The 18,159-nt window shown below is 44.9% G+C and overlaps 16 non-coding genes across 16 annotated transcripts; all 16 read right to left on the bottom strand.

Annotated features, from left to right (window-relative positions):
- Positions 1-727: 727 nt before the first annotated feature.
- On the bottom strand, positions 728-809 carry trnas-gcu (transfer RNA serine (anticodon GCU)). The gene has a single exon. It is a non-coding gene; the product is annotated as a tRNA-Ser (tRNA).
- A 245-nt stretch (positions 810-1,054) lies between these two features.
- Positions 1,055-1,143, bottom strand: trnar-ucg (transfer RNA arginine (anticodon UCG)). The gene is given in 2 exon segments: positions 1,055-1,090; positions 1,107-1,143. It is a non-coding gene; the product is annotated as a tRNA-Arg (tRNA).
- Positions 1,144-3,071: 1,928 nt separating this feature from the next.
- On the bottom strand, positions 3,072-3,153 carry trnas-gcu (transfer RNA serine (anticodon GCU)). The gene has a single exon. It is a non-coding gene; the product is annotated as a tRNA-Ser (tRNA).
- A 245-nt stretch (positions 3,154-3,398) lies between these two features.
- Positions 3,399-3,487, bottom strand: trnar-ucg (transfer RNA arginine (anticodon UCG)). Its single transcript is given in 2 exon segments — positions 3,399-3,434; positions 3,451-3,487. It is a non-coding gene; the product is annotated as a tRNA-Arg (tRNA).
- A 1,928-nt stretch (positions 3,488-5,415) lies between these two features.
- Positions 5,416-5,497, bottom strand: trnas-gcu (transfer RNA serine (anticodon GCU)). The gene has a single exon. It is a non-coding gene; the product is annotated as a tRNA-Ser (tRNA).
- A 245-nt stretch (positions 5,498-5,742) lies between these two features.
- trnar-ucg (transfer RNA arginine (anticodon UCG)) lies at positions 5,743-5,831 on the bottom strand. The gene is given in 2 exon segments: positions 5,743-5,778; positions 5,795-5,831. It is a non-coding gene; the product is annotated as a tRNA-Arg (tRNA).
- A 1,928-nt stretch (positions 5,832-7,759) lies between these two features.
- trnas-gcu (transfer RNA serine (anticodon GCU)) lies at positions 7,760-7,841 on the bottom strand. The gene has a single exon. It is a non-coding gene; the product is annotated as a tRNA-Ser (tRNA).
- A 245-nt stretch (positions 7,842-8,086) lies between these two features.
- Positions 8,087-8,175, bottom strand: trnar-ucg (transfer RNA arginine (anticodon UCG)). Its single transcript is given in 2 exon segments — positions 8,087-8,122; positions 8,139-8,175. It is a non-coding gene; the product is annotated as a tRNA-Arg (tRNA).
- Positions 8,176-10,103: 1,928 nt separating this feature from the next.
- Positions 10,104-10,185, bottom strand: trnas-gcu (transfer RNA serine (anticodon GCU)). Its single transcript has one exon. It is a non-coding gene; the product is annotated as a tRNA-Ser (tRNA).
- Positions 10,186-10,430: 245 nt separating this feature from the next.
- Positions 10,431-10,519, bottom strand: trnar-ucg (transfer RNA arginine (anticodon UCG)). The gene is given in 2 exon segments: positions 10,431-10,466; positions 10,483-10,519. It is a non-coding gene; the product is annotated as a tRNA-Arg (tRNA).
- Positions 10,520-12,447: 1,928 nt separating this feature from the next.
- On the bottom strand, positions 12,448-12,529 carry trnas-gcu (transfer RNA serine (anticodon GCU)). The gene has a single exon. It is a non-coding gene; the product is annotated as a tRNA-Ser (tRNA).
- Positions 12,530-12,774: 245 nt separating this feature from the next.
- Positions 12,775-12,863, bottom strand: trnar-ucg (transfer RNA arginine (anticodon UCG)). The gene is given in 2 exon segments: positions 12,775-12,810; positions 12,827-12,863. It is a non-coding gene; the product is annotated as a tRNA-Arg (tRNA).
- A 1,928-nt stretch (positions 12,864-14,791) lies between these two features.
- Positions 14,792-14,873, bottom strand: trnas-gcu (transfer RNA serine (anticodon GCU)). Its single transcript has one exon. It is a non-coding gene; the product is annotated as a tRNA-Ser (tRNA).
- A 245-nt stretch (positions 14,874-15,118) lies between these two features.
- Positions 15,119-15,207, bottom strand: trnar-ucg (transfer RNA arginine (anticodon UCG)). Its single transcript is given in 2 exon segments — positions 15,119-15,154; positions 15,171-15,207. It is a non-coding gene; the product is annotated as a tRNA-Arg (tRNA).
- Positions 15,208-17,134: 1,927 nt separating this feature from the next.
- Positions 17,135-17,216, bottom strand: trnas-gcu (transfer RNA serine (anticodon GCU)). Its single transcript has one exon. It is a non-coding gene; the product is annotated as a tRNA-Ser (tRNA).
- Positions 17,217-17,461: 245 nt separating this feature from the next.
- On the bottom strand, positions 17,462-17,550 carry trnar-ucg (transfer RNA arginine (anticodon UCG)). The gene is given in 2 exon segments: positions 17,462-17,497; positions 17,514-17,550. It is a non-coding gene; the product is annotated as a tRNA-Arg (tRNA).
- Positions 17,551-18,159: the final 609 nt, after the last annotated feature.

The raw sequence follows: 18,159 nt of genomic DNA, 5'->3' as shown, positions 1-18,159 counted from the left end.
CCAAGGGACGAATTCAAAAAGCAGCTTCTCTCATCTTTTCAGCTCTAGAGAACGAGGACGCACTCATATTCAGGGCAGAGGTGGAGATTGACGCTGAATGTATGCTTATTCCAATTGAGGTGAACTTATGCGTACAGACAGGAAGATATACTGATCAAGTATCGGCCGGAACCAAACAAGGCTTTCGGTTATCCAACGAGTCACAGAGCCGAGTACCTCTGAGATATTTTAACTTTACTCAGTTTGGCGGGTTTCACTTTGCTCTGGGATTTGGATGCTGAGGGAACATCGGCGTAAAATCACACGTTTTAACGTGAAATACGTCTGTTTTCTCACATGTCGAGCGGTTGTTAGAAGCGGAAATTTGAGTAAAACATGGCGGGGCTCGTCCGGGATTTGGCCCGTGACTCTCGCATTTCAAATATGATCATTCCGAAGGGAGAATCATAACCGTGGACCAACGAGCCGCCGACAGTGAAAAGCGCAGCTCTCAGATTCTGACGGTTGTGAGAAATGATATTATGGCCCATCGTGCATGTGCTGTCTCTCAGATACCTATCTAATTAGTGCCCCTCGCCATTGTACTGCAACTGTTCTCCTTTTGACCAATATATTATTAATTTGAGACATGACATGAGGAAAGTACAGCATCCCTGTAAGTAAAAGGGGAATTTGGCGATTAGGTTAAATGTGAATGTCAAAAAGTGTTTAACCTGCAAGCCAACGACGACGAGAATGGGATTCGAACCCATGCGTGCAGAGCACAATGGATTAGCAGTCCATCGCCTTAACCTCTCGGCCACCTCGTCTCTGCTATAAGATATCGTCAGCCATTCAATCTCCTGCTTTTTGTATCCAAACAGAAATAATGTGCAAGAAAGTCCACTTCACAGCTTGCTCTGCCCGTGCATGCAGATCGACAATGATGAAAACTTGCCATGAGATTCTTTGAGCAAACAGCCTTCCTTCACTTCAGGTGAGTGACTGGAAGAGATGGTTGGTTTCTCGGCAGAATCACAACAAAGAATATAAAATGTCTCGTAGCGAGCTAAGTTGACCGCGGCAGGACTCGAACCTGCAATCTTCTGATAACTTTGCGGTTGTTATCGAAGTCAGACGCCTTATCCATTAGGCCACGCGGCCGCTGCCAGCAACATTCATTGTGTTGTTGTATATATTGCGAGCAAATTCGGGGCAACTGCAATATCAAGGAGTGGATTTAGGAAAAGATGAGCATATTTCGAGTGAATGAACAGATGCACTGCGATCTGGGTGCGCACCGGCGCAGGCAACCCCAATGCAAATTGGAACACTATGGTTTAACAATTCGGTCATTGCAGCTCAAATCATACTCCTTCTCAAACAATACAGGATGACCCGGGTTTATGAGAAAATCCGTTTTAAAGGGAAAGATTTTGAACCGGAACTGACAACCTGCCCATTTGAATAGACACAGAATGATCCGGGATTGCAAGGACATCCCTTTTACCCAGATGCAGAATGACCCTTGACTGACAGCAGTTCCCTTTTAAAAGAATAAAGTGAGATTTCGATCATCCCTGAAGGCAATTGTGCAGTGGGGCTCAGGACCACGCGGCGCAGAGACTGTTATTGAAGCCACAGGTGATAGACAAGGAGGGAGGGAAGGACGTAAAACCAGCCCAGTCTGAAACACACAAACAAACTAATATTCCTTAACCTCCAAAGGCAGGTTTTGACATTTCAAATTGGAAATCCGGGACAGACAGCACATCCCTTTGAAACAGACACAGAATGATGAGGGTCTGATTGCACACCATTTTACAGAGACAGAGAATGATCTTGGACAGACAGCAAATCCCCTTAAAAGGGACACGGAAATAGAATGAATAAAAACAGATAAATATGTAAAACTCGGCAGGTCGTGCAGATTTTGTGGAGGAAGAATCCGGTTTCACGTTCTGTCGGATAATAATTGCGATATTTCAGGAAAAAGTTAAAGATTACAGATGTTTTCAACAAAAATAGCGCCTGGAAAAAATACGCAGCGAGAAATGTCAAATGGGAACGTTTGTGATGCAGCGGAACGAAGGAGTAATTAAATAATACATGGCACAATGGAGAAAGGCAAAGTGGGTGGTAATCGGGCAATAACGTAACAAAGGATGGTCCAGAGGAAGTGTTAGTGGGAATAGCAGAACCATTACCAGACAATGGGAGCGATGCTTATCATCCGATACGTTGAACCTAATGTTGAGGCCAGAAGACGAGAACATGCTTACAATATAGGCTGTCACCGCCTTTTAATCAGACCAGGCAGCTTTGCCAGCCCGGATTGATTTCCTGTATGCTTTGAATTCGGCAGCCAAGGGACGAATTCAAAAAGCAGCTTCTCTCATCTTTTCAGCTCTAGAGAACCAGGACGCACACATATTCAGGGCAGAGGTGGAGATTGACGCTGAATGTATGCTTATCCCAATTGAGGTGAACTTATGCGTACAGACAGGAAGATATACTGATCAAGTATCGGCCGGAACCAAACAAGGCTTTCGGTTATCCAACGAGTCACAGAGCCGAGTACCTCTGAGATATTTTAACTTTACTCAGTTTGGCGGGTTTCACTTTGCTCTGGGATTTGGATGCTGAGGGAACATCGGCGTAAAATCACACGTTTTAACGTGAAATACGTCTGTTTTCTCACATGTCGAGCGGCTGTTAGAAGCGGAAATTTGAGTAAAACATGGCGGGGCTCGTCCGGGATTTGGCCCGTGACTCTCGCATTTCAAATGTGATCATTCCGAAGGGAGAATCATAACCGTGGACCAACGAGCCGCCGACAGTGAAAAGCGCAGCTCTCAGATTCTGACGGTGGTGAGAAATGATATTATGGCCCATCGTGCATGTGCTGTCTCTCAGATACCTATCTAATTAGTGCCCCTCGCCATTGTACTGCAACTGTTCTCCTTTTGACCAATATATTATTAATTTGAGACATGACATGAGGAAAGTACAGCATCCCTGTAAGTAAAAGGGGAATTTGGCGATTAGGTTAAATGTGAATGTCAAAAAGTGTTTAACCTGCAAGCCAACGACGACGAGAATGGGATTCGAACCCATGCGTGCAGAGCACAATGGATTAGCAGTCCATCGCCTTAACCTCTCGGCCACCTCGTCGCTGCTATAAGATATCGTCAGCCATTCAATCTCCTGCTTTTTGTATCCAAACAGAAATAATGTGCAAGAAAGTCCACTTCACAGCTTGCTCTGCCCGTGCATGCAGATCGACAATGATGAAAACTTGCCATGAGATTCTTTGAGCAAACAGCCTTCCTTCACTTCAGGTGAGTGACTGGAAGAGATGGTTGGTTTCTCGGCAGAATCACAACAAAGAATATAAAATGTCTCGTAGCGAGCTAAGTTGACCGCAGCAGGACTCGAACCTGCAATCTTCTGATAACTTTGCGGTTGTCATCGAAGTCAGACGCCTTATCCATTAGGCCACGCGGCCGCTGCCAGCGAGATTCATTGTGCTGTTGTATATATTGCGAGCAAATTCGGGGCAACTGCAATATCAAGGAGTGGATTTAGGAAAAGATGAGCATATTTCGAGTGAATGAACAGATGCACTGCGATCTGGGTGCGCACCGGCGCAGGCAACCCCAATGTAAATTGGAACACTATAGTTTAACAATTCGGTCATTGCAGCTGAAATCATACGCCTTCTCAAACAATACAGAATGACCCGGGTTTATGAGAAAATCCGTTTTAAAGGGAAAGATTATGAACCGGAACTGACAACCAGCCCATTTAAACAGACACAGAATGATCCGGGATTGCAAGGACATCCCTTTTACCCAGATGCAGAATGACCCTTGACTGACAGCAGTTCCCTTTTAAAAGAATAACGTGAGATTTCGATCATCCCTGAAGGCAATTGTGCAGTGGGGCTCAGGACCACGCGGCGCAGAGACTGTTATTGAAGCCACAGGTGATAGACAAGGAGGGAGGGAAGGACGTAAAACCAGCCCAGTCTGAAACACACAAACAAACTAATATTCCTTAACCTCCAAACGCAGGTTTTGAAATTTCAAATTGGAAATCCGGGAAAGACAGCACATCCCTTTGAAACAGACACAGAATGATGAGGGTCTGATAGCACACCATTTTACAGAGACAGAGAATGATCTTGGACAGACAGCAAATCCCCTTAAAAGGGACACGGAAATAGAATGAATAAAAACAGATAAATATGTAAAACTCGGCAGGTCGTGCAGATTTTGTGGAGGAAGAATCCGGTTTCACGTTCTGTCGGATAATAATTGAGCTATTTCAGGAAAAAGTTAAAGATTACAGATGTTTTCAACAAAAATAGCGCCTGGAAAAAATACGCAGCGAGAAATGTCAAATGGGAACGTTTGTGATGCAGCGGAACGAAGGAGTAATTAAATAATACATGGCACAATGGAGAAAGGCAAAGTGGGTGGTAATCGGGCAATAACGTAACAAAGGATGGTCCAGAGGAAGTGTTAGTGGGAATAGCAGAACCATTACCAGACAATGGGAGCGATGCTTATCATCCGATACGTTGAACCTAATGTTGAGGCCAGAAGACGAGAACATGCTTACAATATAGGCTGTCACCGCCTTTTAATCAGACCAGGCAGCTTTGCCAGCCCGGATTGATTTCCTGTATGCTTTGAATTCGGCAGCCAAGGGACGAATTCAAAAAGCAGCTTCTCTCATCTTTTCAGCTCTAGAGAACCAGGACGCACACATATTCAGGGCAGAGGTGGAGATTGACGCTGAATGTATGCTTATCCCAATTGAGGTGAACTTATGCGTACAGACAGGAAGATATACTGATCAAGTATCGGCCGGAACCAAACAAGGCTTTCGGTTATCCAACGAGTCACAGAGCCGAGTACCTCTGAGATATTTTAACTTTACTCAGTTTGGCGGGTTTCACTTTGCTCTGGGATTTGGATGCTGAGGGAACATCGGCGTAAAATCACACGTTTTAACGTGAAATACGTCTGTTTTCTCACATGTCGAGCGGCTGTTAGAAGCGGAAATTTGAGTAAAACATGGCGGGGCTCGTCCGGGATTTGGCCCGTGACTCTCGCATTTCAAATGTGATCATTCCGAAGGGAGAATCATAACCGTGGACCAACGAGCCGCCGACAGTGAAAAGCGCAGCTCTCAGATTCTGACGGTGGTGAGAAATGATATTATGGCCCATCGTGCATGTGCTGTCTCTCAGATACCTATCTAATTAGTGCCCCTCGCCATTGTACTGCAACTGTTCTCCTTTTGACCAATATATTATTAATTTGAGACATGACATGAGGAAAGTACAGCATCCCTGTAAGTAAAAGGGGAATTTGGCGATTAGGTTAAATGTGAATGTCAAAAAGTGTTTAACCTGCAAGCCAACGACGACGAGAATGGGATTCGAACCCATGCGTGCAGAGCACAATGGATTAGCAGTCCATCGCCTTAACCTCTCGGCCACCTCGTCGCTGCTATAAGATATCGTCAGCCATTCAATCTCCTGCTTTTTGTATCCAAACAGAAATAATGTGCAAGAAAGTCCACTTCACAGCTTGCTCTGCCCGTGCATGCAGATCGACAATGATGAAAACTTGCCATGAGATTCTTTGAGCAAACAGCCTTCCTTCACTTCAGGTGAGTGACTGGAAGAGATGGTTGGTTTCTCGGCAGAATCACAACAAAGAATATAAAATGTCTCGTAGCGAGCTAAGTTGACCGCAGCAGGACTCGAACCTGCAATCTTCTGATAACTTTGCGGTTGTCATCGAAGTCAGACGCCTTATCCATTAGGCCACGCGGCCGCTGCCAGCGAGATTCATTGTGCTGTTGTATATATTGCGAGCAAATTCGGGGCAACTGCAATATCAAGGAGTGGATTTAGGAAAAGATGAGCATATTTCGAGTGAATGAACAGATGCACTGCGATCTGGGTGCGCACCGGCGCAGGCAACCCCAATGTAAATTGGAACACTATAGTTTAACAATTCGGTCATTGCAGCTGAAATCATACGCCTTCTCAAACAATACAGAATGACCCGGGTTTATGAGAAAATCCGTTTTAAAGGGAAAGATTATGAACCGGAACTGACAACCAGCCCATTTAAACAGACACAGAATGATCCGGGATTGCAAGGACATCCCTTTTACCCAGATGCAGAATGACCCTTGACTGACAGCAGTTCCCTTTTAAAAGAATAACGTGAGATTTCGATCATCCCTGAAGGCAATTGTGCAGTGGGGCTCAGGACCACGCGGCGCAGAGACTGTTATTGAAGCCACAGGTGATAGACAAGGAGGGAGGGAAGGACGTAAAACCAGCCCAGTCTGAAACACACAAACAAACTAATATTCCTTAACCTCCAAACGCAGGTTTTGAAATTTCAAATTGGAAATCCGGGAAAGACAGCACATCCCTTTGAAACAGACACAGAATGATGAGGGTCTGATAGCACACCATTTTACAGAGACAGAGAATGATCTTGGACAGACAGCAAATCCCCTTAAAAGGGACACGGAAATAGAATGAATAAAAACAGATAAATATGTAAAACTCGGCAGGTCGTGCAGATTTTGTGGAGGAAGAATCCGGTTTCACGTTCTGTCGGATAATAATTGCGATATTTCAGGAAAAAGTTAAAGATTACAGATGTTTTCAACAAAAATAGCGCCTGGAAAAAATACGCAGCGAGAAATGTCAAATGGGAACGTTTGTGATGCAGCGGAACGAAGGAGTAATTAAATAATACATGGCACAATGGAGAAAGGCAAAGTGGGTGGTAATCGGGCAATAACGTAACAAAGGATGGTCCAGAGGAAGTGTTAGTGGGAATAGCAGAACCATTACCAGACAATGGGAGCGATGCTTATCATCCGATACGTTGAACCTAATGTTGAGGCCAGAAGACGAGAACATGCTTACAATATAGGCTGTCACCGCCTTTTAATCAGACCAGGCAGCTTTGCCAGCCCGGATTGATTTCCTGTATGCTTTGAATTCGGCAGCCAAGGGACGAATTCAAAAAGCAGCTTCTCTCATCTTTTCAGCTCTAGAGAACCAGGACGCACACATATTCAGGGCAGAGGTGGAGATTGACGCTGAATGTATGCTTATCCCAATTGAGGTGAACTTATGCGTACAGACAGGAAGATATACTGATCAAGTATCGGCCGGAACCAAACAAGGCTTTCGGTTATCCAACGAGTCACAGAGCCGAGTACCTCTGAGATATTTTAACTTTACTCAGTTTGGCGGGTTTCACTTTGCTCTGGGATTTGGATGCTGAGGGAACATCGGCGTAAAATCACACGTTTTAACGTGAAATACGTCTGTTTTCTCACATGTCGAGCGGCTGTTAGAAGCGGAAATTTGAGTAAAACATGGCGGGGCTCGTCCGGGATTTGGCCCGTGACTCTCGCATTTCAAATGTGATCATTCCGAAGGGAGAATCATAACCGTGGACCAACGAGCCGCCGACAGTGAAAAGCGCAGCTCTCAGATTCTGACGGTGGTGAGAAATGATATTATGGTCCATCGTGCATGTGCTGTCTCTCAGATACCTATCTAATTAGTGCCCCTCGCCATTGTACTGCAACTGTTCTCCTTTTGACCAATATATTATTAATTTGAGACATGACATGAGGAAAGTACAGCATCCCTGTAAGTAAAAGGGGAATTTGGCGATTAGGTTAAATGTGAATGTCAAAAAGTGTTTAACCTGCAAGCCAACGACGACGAGAATGGGACTCGAACCCATGCGTGCAGAGCACAATGGATTAGCAGTCCATCGCCTTAACCTCTCGGCCACCTCGTCTCTGCTATAAGATATCGTCAGCCATTCAATCTCCTGCTTTTTGTATCCAAACAGAAATAATGTGCAAGAAAGTCCACTTCACAGCTTGCTCTGCCCGTGCATGCAGATCGACAATGATGAAAACTTGCCATGAGATTCTTTGAGCAAACAGCCTTCCTTCACTTCAGGTGAGTGACTGGAAGAGATGGTTGGTTTCTCGGCAGAATCACAACAAAGAATATAAAATGTCTCGTAGCGAGCTAAGTTGACCGCAGCAGGACTCGAACCTGCAATCTTCTGATAACTTTGCGGTTGTCATCGAAGTCAGACGCCTTATCCATTAGGCCACGCGGCCGCTGCCAGCGACATTCATTGTGCTGTTGTATATATTGCGAGCAAATTCGGGGCAACTGCAATATCAAGGAGTGGATTTAGGAAAAGATGAGCATATTTCGAATGAATGAACAGATGCACTGCGATCTGGGTGCGCACCGGCGCAGGCAACCCCAATGTAAATTGGAACACTATAGTTTAACAATTCGGTCATTGCAGCTGAAATCATACTCCTTCTCAAACAATACAGGATGACCCGGGTTTATGAGAAAATCCGTTTTAAAGGGAAAGATTATGAACCGGAACTGACAACCAGCCCATTTAAACAGACACAGAATGATCCGGGATTGCAAGGACATCCCTTTTACCCAGATGCAGAATGACCCTTGACTGACAGCAGTTCCCTTTTAAAAGAATAACGTGAGATTTCGATCATCCCTGAAGGCAATTGTGCAGTGGGGCTCAGGACCACGCGGCGCAGAGACTGTTATTGAAGCCACAGGTGATAGACAAGGAGGGAGGGAAGGACGTAAAACCAGCCCAGTCTGAAACACACAAACAAACTAATATTCCTTAACCTCCAAACGCAGGTTTTGAAATTTCAAATTGGAAATCCGGGACAGACAGCACATCCCTTTGAAACAGACACAGAATGATGAGGGTCTGATAGCACACCATTTTACAGAGACAGAGAATGATCTTGGACAGACAGCAAATCCCCTTAAAAGGGACACGGAAATAGAATGAATAAAAACAGATAAATATGTAAAACTCGGCAGGTCGTGCAGATTTTGTGGAGGAAGAATCCGGTTTCACGTTCTGTCGGATAATAATTGCGATATTTCAGGAAAAAGTTAAAGATTACAGATGTTTTCAACAAAAATAGCGCCTGGAAAAAATACGCAGCGAGAAATGTCAAATGGGAACGTTTGTGATGCAGCGGAACGAAGGAGTAATTAAATAATACATGGCACAATGGAGAAAGGCAAAGTGGGTGGTAATCGGGCAATAACGTAACAAAGGATGGTCCAGAGGAAGTGTTAGTGGGAATAGCAGAACCATTACCAGACAATGGGAGCGATGCTTATCATCCGATACGTTGAACCTAATGTTGAGGCCAGAAGACGAGAACATGCTTACAATATAGGCTGTCACCGCCTTTTAATCAGACCAGGCAGCTTTGCCAGCCCGGATTGATTTCCTGTATGCTTTGAATTCGGCAGCCAAGGGACGAATTCAAAAAGCAGCTTCTCTCATCTTTTCAGCTCTAGTGAACCAGGACGCACACATATTCAGGGCAGAGGTGGAGATTGACGCTGAATGTATGCTTATCCCAATTGAGGTGAACTTATGCGTACAGACAGGAAGATATACTGATCAAGTATCGGCCGGAACCAAACAAGGCTTTCGGTTATCCAACGAGTCACAGAGCCGAGTACCTCTGAGATATTTTAACTTTACTCAGTTTGGCGGGTTTCACTTTGCTCTGGGATTTGGATGCTGAGGGAACATCGGCGTAAAATCACACGTTTTAACGTGAAATACGTCTGTTTTCTCACATGTCGAGCGGCTGTTAGAAGCGGAAATTTGAGTAAAACATGGCGGGGCTCGTCCGGGATTTGGCCCGTGACTCTCGCATTTCAAATGTGATCATTCCGAAGGGAGAATCATAACCGTGGACCAACGAGCCGCCGACAGTGAAAAGCGCAGCTCTCAGATTCTGACGGTGGTGAGAAATGATATTATGGCCCATCGTGCATGTGCTGTCTCTCAGATACCTATCTAATTAGTGCCCCTCGCCATTGTACTGCAACTGTTCTCCTTTTGACCAATATATTATTAATTTGAGACATGACATGAGGAAAGTACAGCATCCCTGTAAGTAAAAGGGGAATTTGGCGATTAGTTTAAATGTGAATGTCATAAAGTGTTTAACCTGCAAGCCAACGACGACGAGAATGGGATTCGAACCCATGCGTGCAGAGCACAATGGATTAGCAGTCCATCGCCTTAACCTCTCGACCACCTCGTCTCTGCTATAAGATATCGTCAGCCATTCAATCTCCTGCTTTTTGTATCCAAACAGAAATAATGTGCAAGAAAGTCCACTTCACAGCTTGCTCTGCCCGTGCATGCAGATCGACATTGATGAAAACTTGCCATGAGATTCTTTGAGCAAACAGCCTTCCTTCACTTCAGGTGAGTGACTGGAAGAGATGGTTGGTTTCTCGGCAGAATCACAACAAAGAATATAAAATGTCTCGTAGCGAGCTAAGTTGACCGCGGCAGGACTCGAACCTGCAATCTTCTGACAACTTTGCGGTTGTCATCGAAGTCAGACGCCTTATCCATTAGGCCACGCGGCCGCTGCCAGCGACATTCATTGTGCTGTTGTATATATTGCGAGCAAATTCGGGGCAACTGCAATATCAAGGAGTGGATTTAGGAAAAGATGAGCATATTTCGAATGAATGAACAGATGCACTGCGATCTGGGTGCGCACCGGCGCAGGCAACCCCAATGTAAATTGGAACACTATAGTTTAACAATTCGGTCATTGCAGCTGAAATCATACTCCTTCTCAAACAATACAGGATGACCCGGGTTTATGAGAAAATCCGTTTTAAAGGGAAAGATTATGAACCGGAACTGACAACCAGCCCATTTAAACAGACACAGAATGATCCGGGATTGCAAGGACATCCCTTTTACCCAGATGCAGAATGACCCTTGACTGACAGCAGTTCCCTTTTAAAAGAATAAAGTGAGATTTCGATCATCCCTGAAGGCAATTGTGCAGTGGGGCTCAGGACCACGCGGCGCAGAGACTGTTATTGAAGCCACAGGTGATAGACAAGGAGGGAGGGAAGGACGTAAAACCAGCCCAGTCTGAAACACACAAACAAACTAATATTCCTTAACCTCCAAACGCAGGTTTTGAAATTTCAAATTGGAAATCCGGGACAGACAGCACATCCCTTTGAAACAGACACAGAATGATGAGGGTCTGATAGCACACCATTTTACAGAGACAGAGAATGATCTTGGACAGACAGCAAATCCCCTTAAAAGGGACACGGAAATAGAATGAATAAAAACAGATAAATATGTAAAACTCGGCAGGTCGTGCAGATTTTGTGGAGGAAGAATCCGGTTTCACGTTCTGTCGGATAATAATTCCGATATTTCAGGAAAAAGTTAAAGATTACAGATGTTTTCAACAAAAATAGCGCCTGGAAAAAATACGCAGCGAGAAATGTCAAATGGGAACGTTTGTGATGCAGCGGAACGAAGGAGTAATTAAATAATACATGGCACAATGGAGAAAGACAATGTGGGTGGTAATCGGGCAATAACGTAACAAAGGATGGTCCAGAGGAAGTGTTAATGGGAATAGCAGAACCATTACCAGACAATGGGAGCGGTGCTTATCATCCGATACGTTGAACCTAATGTTGAGGCCAGAAGACGACAACATGCTTACAATATAGGCTGTCACCGCCTTTTAATCAGACCAGGCAGCTTTGCCAGCCCGGATTGATTTCCTGTATGCTTTGAATTCGGCAGCCAAGGGACGAATTCAAAAAGCAGCTTCTCTCATCTTTTCAGCTCTAGAGAACGAGGACGCACTCATATTCAGGGCAGAGGTGGAGATTGACGCTGAATGTATGCTTATTCCAATTGAGGTGAACTTATGCGTACAGACAGGAAGATATACTGATCAAGTATCGGCCGGAACCAAACAAGGCTTTCGGTTATCCAACGAGTCACAGAGCCGAGTACCTCTGAGATATTTTAACTTTACTCAGTTTGGCGGGTTTCACTTTGCTCTGGGATTTGGATGCTGAGGGAACATCGGCGTAAAATCACACGTTTTAACGTGAAATACGTCTGTTTTCTCACATGTCGAGCGGTTGTTAGAAGCGGAAATTTGAGTAAAACATGGCGGGGCTCGTCCGGGATTTGGCCCGTGACTCTCGCATTTCAAATATGATCATTCCGAAGGGAGAATCATAACCGTGGACCAACGAGCCGCCGACAGTGAAAAGCGCAGCTCTCAGATTCTGACGGTTGTGAGAAATGATATTATGGCCCATCGTGCATGTGCTGTCTCTCAGATACCTATCTAATTAGTGCCCCTCGCCATTGTACTGCAACTGTTCTCCTTTTGACCAATATATTATTAATTTGAGACATGACATGAGGAAAGTACAGCATCCCTGTAAGTAAAAGGGGAATTTGGCGATTAGGTTAAATGTGAATGTCAAAAAGTGTTTAACCTGCAAGCCAACGACGACGAGAATGGGATTCGAACCCATGCGTGCAGAGCACAATGGATTAGCAGTCCATCGCCTTAACCTCTCGGCCACCTCGTCTCTGCTATAAGATATCGTCAGCCATTCAATCTCCTGCTTTTTGTATCCAAACAGAAATAATGTGCAAGAAAGTCCACTTCACAGCTTGCTCTGCCCGTGCATGCAGATCGACAATGATGAAAACTTGCCATGAGATTCTTTGAGCAAACAGCCTTCCTTCACTTCAGGTGAGTGACTGGAAGAGATGGTTGGTTTCTCGGCAGAATCACAACAAAGAATATAAAATGTCTCGTAGCGAGCTAAGTTGACCGCGGCAGGACTCGAACCTGCAATCTTCTGATAACTTTGCGGTTGTTATCGAAGTCAGACGCCTTATCCATTAGGCCACGCGGCCGCTGCCAGCAACATTCATTGTGTTGTTGTATATATTGCAAGCAAATTCGGGGCAACTGCAATATCAAGGAGTGGATTTAGGAAAAGATGAGCATATTTCGAGTGAATGAACAGATGCACTGCGATCTGGGTGCGCACCGGCGCAGGCAACCCCAATGCAAATTGGAACACTATGGTTTAACAATTCGGTCATTGCAGCTCAAATCATACTCCTTCTCAAACAATACAGGATGACCCGGGTTTATGAGAAAATCCGTTTTAAAGGGAAAGATTTTGAACCGGAACTGACAACCTGCCCATTTGAACAGACACAGAATGATCCGGGATTGCAAGGACATCCCTTTTACCCAGATGCAGAATGACCCTTGACTGACAGCAGTTCCCTTTTAAAAGAATAAAGTGAGATTTCGATCATCCCTGAAGGCAATTGTGCAGTGGGGCTCAGGACCACGCGGCGCAGAGACTGTTATTGAAGCCACAGGTGATAGACAAGGAGGGAGGGAAGGACGTAAAACCAGCCCAGTCTGAAACACACAAACAAACTAATATTCCTTAACCTCCAAAGGCAGGTTTTGACATTTCAAATTGGAAATCCGGGACAGACAGCACATCCCTTTGAAACAGACACAGAATGATGAGGGTCTGATTGCACACCATTTTACAGAGACAGAGAATGATCTTGGACAGACAGCAAATCCCCTTAAAAGGGACACGGAAATAGAATGAATAAAAACAGATAAATATGTAAAACTCGGCAGGTCGTGCAGATTTTGTGGAGGAAGAATCCGGTTTCACGTTCTGTCGGATAATAATTGCGATATTTCAGGAAAAAGTTAAAGATTACAGATGTTTTCAACAAAAATAGCGCCTGGAAAAAATACGCAGCGAGAAATGTCAAATGGGAACGTTTGTGATGCAGCGGAACGAAGGAGTAATTAAATAATACATGGCACAATGGAGAAAGGCAAAGTGGGTGGTAATCGGGCAATAACGTAACAAAGGATGGTCCAGAGGAAGTGTTAGTGGGAATAGCAGAACCATTACCAGACAATGGGAGCGATGCTTATCATCCGATACGTTGAACCTAATGTTGAGGCCAGAAGACGAGAACATGCTTACAATATAGGCTGTCACCGCCTTTTAATCAGACCAGGCAGCTTTGCCAGCCCGGATTGATTTCCTGTATGCTTTGAATTCGGCAGCCAAGGGACGAATTCAAAAAGCAGCTTCTCTCATCTTTTCAGCTCTAGAGAACCAGGACGCACACATATTCAGGGCAGAGGTGGAGATTGACGCTGAATGTATGCTTATCCCAATTGAGGTGAACTTATGCGTACAGACAGGAAGATATACTGATCAAGTATCGGCCGGAACCAAACAAGGCTTTCGGTTATCCAACGAGTCACAGAGCCGAGTACCTCTGAGATATTTTAACTTTACTCAGTTTGGCGGGTTTCACTTTGCTCTGGGATTTGGATGCTGAGGGAACATCGGCGTAAAATCACACGTTTTAACGTGAAATACGTCTGTTTTCTCACATGTCGAGCGGCTGTTAGAAGCGGAAATTTGAGTAAAACATGGCGGGGCTCGTCCGGGATTTGGCCCGTGACTCTCGCATTTCAAATGTGATCATTCCGAAGGGAGAATCATAACCGTGGACCAACGAGCCGCCGACAGTGAAAAGCGCAGCTCTCAGATTCTGACGGTGGTGAGAAATGATATTATGGCCCATCGTGCATGTGCTGTCTCTCAGATACCTATCTAATTAGTGCCCCTCGCCATTGTACTGCAACTGTTCTCCTTTTGACCAATATATTATTAATTTGAGACATGACATGAGGAAAGTACAGCATCCCTGTAAGTAAAAGGGGAATTTGGCGATTAGGTTAAATGTGAATGTCAAAAAGTGTTTAACCTGCAAGCCAACGACGACGAGAATGGGATTCGAACCCATGCGTGCAGAGCACAATGGATTAGCAGTCCATCGCCTTAACCTCTCGGCCACCTCGTCGCTGCTATAAGATATCGTCAGCCATTCAATCTCCTGCTTTTTGTATCCAAACAGAAATAATGTGCAAGAAAGTCCACTTCACAGCTTGCTCTGCCCGTGCATGCAGATCGACAATGATGAAAACTTGCCATGAGATTCTTTGAGCAAACAGCCTTCCTTCACTTCAGGTGAGTGACTGGAAGAGATGGTTGGTTTCTCGGCAGAATCACAACAAAGAATATAAAATGTCTCGTAGCGAGCTAAGTTGACCGCAGCAGGACTCGAACCTGCAATCTTCTGATAACTTTGCGGTTGTCATCGAAGTCAGACGCCTTATCCATTAGGCCACGCGGCCGCTGCCAGCGACATTCATTGTGCTGTTGTATATATTGCGAGCAAATTCGGGGCAACTGCAATATCAAGGAGTGGATTTAGGAAAAGATGAGCATATTTCGAGTGAATGAACAGATGCACTGCGATCTGGGTGCGCACCGGCGCAGGCAACCCCAATGTAAATTGGAACACTATAGTTTAACAATTCGGTCATTGCAGCTGAAATCATACTCCTTCTCAAACAATACAGGATGACCCGGGTTTATGAGAAAATCCGTTTTAAAGGGAAAGATTATGAACCGGAACTGACAACCAGCCCATTTAAACAGACACAGAATGATCGGGATTGCAAGGACATCCCTTTTACCCAGATGCAGAATGACCCTTGACTGACAGCAGTTCCCTTTTAAAAGAATAACGTGAGATTTCGATCATCCCTGAAGGCAATTGTGCAGTGGGGCTCAGGACCACGCGGCGCAGAGACTGTTATTGAAGCCACAGGTGATAGACAAGGAGGGAGGGAAGGACGTAAAACCAGCCCAGTCTGAAACACACAAACAAACTAATATTCCTTACCCTCCAAAGGCAGGTTTTGAAATTTCAAATTGGAAATCCATGACAGACAGCACATCCCTTTGAAACAGACACAGAATGATGAGGGTCTGATAGCACACCATTTTACAGAGACAGAGAATGATCTTGGACAGACAGCAAATCCCCTTAAAAGGGACACGGAAATAGAATGAATAAAAACAGATAAATATTTAAAACTCGGCAGGTCGTGCAGATTTTGTGGAGGAAGAATCCGGTTTCACGTTCTGTCGGATAATAATTGCGATATTTCAGGAAAAAGTTAAAGATTACAGATGTTTTCAACAAAAATAGCGCCTGGAAAAAATACGCAGCGAGAAATGTCAAATGGGAACGTTTGTGATGCAGCGGAACGAAGGAGTAATTAAATAATACATGGCACAATGGAGAAAGGCAAAGTGGGTGGTAATCGGGCAATAACGTAACAAAGGATGGTCCAGAGGAAGTGTTAGTGGGAATAGCAGAACCATTACCAGACAATGGGAGCGATGCTTATCATCCGATACGTTGAACCTAATGTTGAGGCCAGAAGACGAGAACATGCTTACAATATAGGCTGTCACCGCCTTTTAATCAGACCAGGCAGCTTTGCCAGCCCGGATTGATTTCCTGTATGCTTTGAATTCGGCAGCCAAGGGACGAATTCAAAAAGCAGCTTCTCTCATCTTTTCAGCTCTAGAGAACCAGGACGCACACATATTCAGGGCAGAGGTGGAGATTGACGCTGAATGTATGCTTATCCCAATTGAGGTGAACTTATGCGTACAGACAGGAAGATATACTGATCAAGTATCGGCCGGAACCAAACAAGGCTTTCGGTTATCCAACGAGTCACAGAGCCGAGTACCTCTGAGATATTTTAACTTTACTCAGTTTGGCGGGTTTCACTTTGCTCTGGGATTTGGATGCTGAGGGAACATCGGCGTAAAATCACACGTTTTAACGTGAAATACGTCTGTTTTCTCACATGTCGAGCGGCTGTTAGAAGCGGAAATTTGAGTAAAACATGGCGGGGCTCGTCCGGGATTTGGCCCGTGACTCTCGCATTTCAAATGTGATCATTCCGAAGGGAGAATCATAACCGTGGACCAACGAGCCGCCGACAGTGAAAAGCGCAGCTCTCAGATTCTGACGGTGGTGAGAAATGATATTATGGCCCATCGTGCATGTGCTGTCTCTCAGATACCTATCTAATTAGTGCCCCTCGCCATTGTACTGCAACTGTTCTCCTTTTGACCAATATATTATTAATTTGAGACATGACATGAGGAAAGTACAGCATCCCTGTAAGTAATAGGGGAATTTGGCGATTAGGTTAAATGTGAATGTCAAAAAGTGTTTAACCTGCAAGCCAACGACGACGAGAATGGGATTCGAACCCATGCGTGCAGAGCACAATGGATTAGCAGTCCATCGCCTTAACCTCTCGGCCACCTCGTCTCTGCTATAAGATATCGTCAGCCATTCAATCTCCTGCTTTTTGTATCCAAACAGAAATAATGTGCAAGAAAGTCCACTTCACAGCTTGCTCTGCCCGTGCATGCAGATCGACAATGATGAAAACTTGCCATGAGATTCTTTGAGCAAACAGCCTTCCTTCACTTCAGGTGAGTGACTGGAAGAGATGGTTGGTTTCTCGGCAGAATCACAACAAAGAATATAAAATGTCTCGTAGCGAGCTAAGTTGACCGCAGCAGGACTCGAACCTGCAATCTTCTGATAACTTTGCGGTTGTCATCGAAGTCAGACGCCTTATCCATTAGGCCACGCGGCCGCTGCCAGCGACATTCATTGTGCTGTTGTATATATTGCGAGCAAATTCGGGGCAACTGCAATATCAAGGAGTGGATTTAGGAAAAGATGAGCATATTTCGAATGAATGAACAGATGCACTGCGATCTGGGTGCGCACCGGCGCAGGCAACCCCAATGTAAATTGGAACACTATAGTTTAACAATTCGGTCATTGCAGCTGAAATCATACTCCTTCTCAAACAATACAGGATGACCCGGGTTTATGAGAAAATCCGTATTAAAGGGAAAGATTATGAACCGGAACTGACAACCAGCCCATTTAAACAGACACAGAATGATCCGGGATTGCAAGGACATCCCTTTTACCCAGATGCAGAATGACCCTTGACTGACAGCAGTTCCCTTTTAAAAGAATAAAGTGAGATTTCGATCATCCCTGAAGGCAATTGTGCAGTGGGGCTCAGGACCACGCGGCGCAGAGACTGTTATTGAAGCCACAGGTGATAGACAAGGAGGGAGGGAAGGACGTAAAACCAGCCCAGTCTGAAACACACAAACAAACTAATATTCCTTAACCTCCAAACGCAGGTTTTGAAATTTCAAATTGGAAATCCGGGAAAGACAGCACA

This window comes from Pristiophorus japonicus, unplaced genomic scaffold (genome assembly GCF_044704955.1).
Source record: "Pristiophorus japonicus isolate sPriJap1 unplaced genomic scaffold, sPriJap1.hap1 HAP1_SCAFFOLD_42, whole genome shotgun sequence".
NCBI lineage: Eukaryota > Metazoa > Chordata > Chondrichthyes > Pristiophoridae > Pristiophorus > Pristiophorus japonicus.
The sequence above is the reverse complement of the archived record's forward strand: the minus strand, read 5'-3'. Positions and strand labels throughout refer to the sequence as shown.